Genomic DNA, 4,950 nt, shown 5'->3' with positions numbered 1-4,950 from the left:
CTATCATAAAATTTAAAATGAAAGTATTGCATTAGAAATATCAAATTTTAAAAGGATATTCTGAAGAATACTGCATGAGATAAAATGCATCAAATATTTTGTAGTGGTTAAGTCTAGAATACTTTTTCACATGCTTTCTTGTCCATGCAGTTTAAAATACTGATATAGTGACTGAATAAGAAATGACAATTTAAAAATGAATAGATGGATGGTAGCATGTAAGATTTAAGGATAAAAGGAAGATGGAATTTGTGCTTTGATTTGCCAATAATGTTCTTTATCTAAGTAATCTTCATTATTTCCATTATTCTTAAATGAAAATTACCATGTGAAAAAGAAGACATTCTTTTACTGATAAAAAGCTTCTAATTTTATTTGGGTTGGACCTTCTGGATGTCTCAAGGCAATTCCATTATGCAGCAGCCTTTCAATGTAAGGTGGCAAAAAGGAATCAATCATTTTGACATATGAATCATGCAAAACATCAAATATTCTATTTATAAGAATCTGTAAAATTTCATAAGTGTTATCAGCTGTGCTGTTGGTTCTTGAATGTTTTTCTTTTTCTTTTTAGCACTTTCATCAGGCAGAGGAAAATGGTCTTTTAGATACTAACCCAAGGTAATTAAGCATTTCTTCTTATATTCTCTTATACTAAGAATTTTAGTTTTCAGTCCATTAAATTCTTGATTCAGAAAATGGTTCAACTTCATTTTTTAGTTCCTTGTGCAGTACATTAAGAGATTCCAGTATCTGTTTTTGTTCTCTAGCCAGTGTTGCTCCCTTTCAAGTCTTCCTTTAATTTTTCATTCTTTGACTGAAGAGTAGATGGTACCATTTCAAGATCATGTGTCAATATTTGGTACTCTTCTTTTCCTCATGAAACCTGAAAATCTTGACTCAGTGGAATTATTTCAGGAGTTTTTTTCTGCCACTGACTGAGTTCAGCAGTCAAACCTTTTGCTTGCACAATTGATAATGGTAGCTGATCATTTGATTCAGTGAGGATCTCAGCTCCAACCAGCAATACATTATTCTGACATTCTTCCATCTATATTTATGTTTCTCCAGGTGTACATTTTGATCCTTGATTTTAGCTTGTTCTGTGGTGTCCTTCTCCAGTATTTCTCTTCCTCTAGAGTTCTAATCAAGTGGGATTTGTCCTCTAATTTGTTGATTCTGAGGGGAGACATTTCCAGTTGATATCTTTCATAACCATGTTGATGATGAAGTGGGGTCCTTTTCCCTTAATCCCAAAACATCTAGAAAGCAACAGTGTTGTGTAAACAGCATTAGGCCATGAGGAGGGGGGAGTGAGACTGGGCCTGTACCAGTTAAAGAAATCAAAACTTTACCGTTTAGGGGAGGCAAAGCTGCGGTTGCATGCATCAACAAGCATAACTCTTTTAACAATAACTGCTCCAGGTCCAAGTGAAACTTTTTGTAGCCCTTTAATAATCAATAGCTGCTCCAGTCCCAAGTGAAACTCTTTGTGATATTGTTTTTGTGAAATTGTTTTGTATGATCAATAACTGCTCCAGTTCCAAGTGAAACTCTTTGTGTAGTTATTTTTTTGTGATCAAGAGCTAAACTGCCAACTCTGCTTCTGTTAGAATAGCTTGCTTGCTTGCGTTTCTAGGATACGGTTTCTGTCTATATAAGGCACCAGCGCACACAGGTGGGGGCTGCTTGCTGAACTCCCTGCGCGGAGTGAGAGACGGCAGCTGCCTGCTAGCTGGCTAATAAAGTCTCTTTAAATTCTGTTTAGCTCTCTCGTACTTTAACTCGCAGGCACCATAACAATGATATCACTTGACCCTGATACCTTTTAAACATTAAGTGTAGATTCTGATCATTCTTGAATTGCATGGTAGAGGACATTTTTTTCTTCCCTCCCTCCCTGCCTTTTTTCCTTCCTTCTTCCTTCCTTCCTTCCTTCCTTCCTTCCTCCTTTCCTTCCTTCCACCTTGCCTGTTTTTCCATACAAAGCATACTGAGTTGAAGTATGAGTATGAATATTACTGCTTTCTAACTTTAAGCAACCATTCATGCCTGAAATTCCCACACTGCTCTCCTGCTTCCTCATTCATTCTTGTTATCAAGTTAAGAAACTTATCCTGAAACCTCTAAATACCCAATTTAAATATCATCTTTCTTAATGATTATCAGTTCTCCCAAGGAAGGGAATATATTGAATAGCAACCAGTCATTCTATTTTTCCTGCAACTTTATTTACATAGTTTCATTTTTTTAAATAACCCAATGGCATCTCTTATTCAGAAGTCATTCTAATTTTCCAGTTGATTTGCCCTTAACAGTTGCTGTTCTGAATTTGTTTTCTCAAAATAAATTTTAATACATATGTACTTCACAGATTTGGAGACACATATATACTGTCTTTATCCATATCAGTCTGAAGTTTAAATAATTTTCCCAAGATTTTAAGACCCTTCTTTTTCATTCAGAAAAGATATATTGAAATTTTCTTACCCTATCTCAGGAAATATTTTTCAAATTTTGCTCAATTACACAGTATTATAAAAATATCTTCTCCTCTAAATAAAAATAGTTCTTTCTAATTTTTCATAAGTACAATTTCAATATTTTAACTAAGCTAAAATATAGAGGTCAAAACAAATTGACATTTCCTATGATTAGAGTCTCTAAGAAATATAGATCATTCTCCCATTAAAATAAGGTGCAGACTTGTATCTAGTCCTTATGTGAACATTGTAAAATGCCCTTTCATAAATTTTAGATTGTATATGCCATTCTCTCCTCTCCCATTCTCTCAGATATGTCATAATCACTGCAATCAGATATTCTAAAAAATCTGTATTCATTTGTAATCATTTGACCATTATGATTTTTAGTTAGAGCTGCCCATTTTCTTCTTTTTATTACTTTTTACTTTTGATTGTTTTTTAATCTCCTTCATCATATATACTGTTAGCTGAATTGGATTGCCAATTTTGCTCAAAGTACTGGAAATATTCTATTTCAAAAAAAAATATATCTCCTTGCTTGGTTTTTAGTCTGAATTTGGAAGGCATCAACTATTGACTACATTTAGGAATTATTTTTATTGCTACTTTTAAATTTCACACTATCTTGGTTTTCCAGCAAGATTTTGTTTTCTTAAACTATACTCCTCTCTGGCAGGTCCTGGACTCTAAAATTTGTTTCCTGATATGATGGTTAATATTTTCTAAACTAACTTTAAATTTATTTGAACATAATAAATATATTGAATATCAACCCAGGTATCTCTATCCCAATTTTCAGGATCCCATTCTTTTCCAATCAATGCCCTTACTTTAACAGCAGACACCCTGCAAGGTTGAGATTTTAGTTTATGTTGTAAGTCTGCTACTCTCACAATGAGAATCTGAGTCAGTTTTTTAGAGATCTCAAATCTGCAGCAGTCACAGGAAATAAGATTTTCTTTCAGAGCACACAGACTTACATCTGTCATATGGCATTTAAGTTTCAAATTTGAAGACTTCAACTTCTTCCTTTCACTTATAACTTTATCCAGAATATCTAAGAACAACCAGCCAACGTTATTATAACTCTTAATTCCACAAAACTCTGTTAAGGTGTCAGAAACACTGTCACACAGAGCCTTGCCTCAGAAAAGAGTATGATTAGGAGAATTAAAAGGTGATATTTTGCATATCTCCATTGCCAATTCTTGCTGTGGACTGTCAGTGTCATCTTGATTATTAGAATTGGAGTCATCAGTGCCTTTCAAAATAATCAGAATAGAAAACCAATTGTAAAAGCCTATTTGAAGATTCTGTTTCTCAAGAAACATTCCCAGTACCAAGCTGTATTAGGTAGAGTTCTCTAGGGAAAAAGAACCAACAAGAGACATCAGTAAATATAAGATTTTATAAAAGCGTCTCTCACAACTGTGGTGATACATGAGTCCAAATTCCAAAGGGCAGGCAGCGAGCTGGCATCTGTGAAGGTGGTCAATGAACTCTTCAGGAGATCCTGGCTAGCTGAAGAAGACTCCCTTAAAAGTCTTGAACTGATTGGATTGAATCCAGCTCATTGAAATCTCTCATTATGGAAGACACACCCTTCATTGATGTCATCAGCTACAGAAGCAGTCAATTGACTGATGATTTTAATAAACCAGCCTTCTGGTTTATTAACCAGCCACAAATGTCCTTGCAGTAACAGTTTGGCCAGTTCTTGTTTGACCAGACACCTGGGTACCATCACCTGGTCAAGTTGACACATAAACTTAACCATCACAAATATAGATACAGAAAATCTAAATAATATTTATAAAATTGCATCTAACAATATATAAAAATGATAATATTTCATTCTAAAGTTGGGTTACTGTCATGAATGTTTCATTGGTTTAACACTAGAAAACAAATCAATGTAATTCACTGCAAGAAGAAAAGAAGTCAATCATTTAAGCAAACACAGAGAAGTAATTTGATACAATGTAAACCCATCCTGAGAAAAATTCTGAGCAAACTTGGAATAGTTAAGAAATTGCTCAATTTGGTGATGAAAGGGCAGTTAGTGATAACCTACAGCTAATATCACACCAGAGTTGAAAAGCTGAATGCTTTCCCACTAAGATCAGGAAAAACACAAGGAGGCACATACGCTGCACTTCTATTCAACATTATATTGGGAGTTCCAATCTGAGATATAAAAAACAAATAAAAGGCATCCTAATGGAAAATAAGACTGTCTTTGTTCACAGCTAGCAATATTGTCAATTCAGAAAATCCAATGGTATTGACAAAATGTTATTAGAACTAGTAAATGAGTTTAACAGAATGTCAGGATACATTGTCAACCAAAAAAAAAAAATGCACTTATTTATACTATCAAGGAAAGTTAGAAATCAAAATGTTATAAAATTGCCAGTTTCAATAAATATTTTTAAAAGGAAAACTTGAAATATGTAGGGACAAA

The 4,950-nt window shown here is 33.9% G+C and overlaps 1 pseudogene; it reads right to left on the bottom strand.

Annotated features, from left to right (window-relative positions):
- Positions 1-348: 348 nt before the first annotated feature.
- Positions 349-1,051, bottom strand: LOC119543466 (annotated as a pseudogene).
- Positions 1,052-4,950: the final 3,899 nt, after the last annotated feature.

Source organism: Choloepus didactylus, chromosome 8, assembly GCF_015220235.1.
Source record: "Choloepus didactylus isolate mChoDid1 chromosome 8, mChoDid1.pri, whole genome shotgun sequence".
Classification (NCBI taxonomy): Eukaryota; Metazoa; Chordata; class Mammalia; order Pilosa; family Megalonychidae; genus Choloepus; species Choloepus didactylus.
The sequence above is the reverse complement of the archived record's forward strand: the minus strand, read 5'-3'. Positions and strand labels throughout refer to the sequence as shown.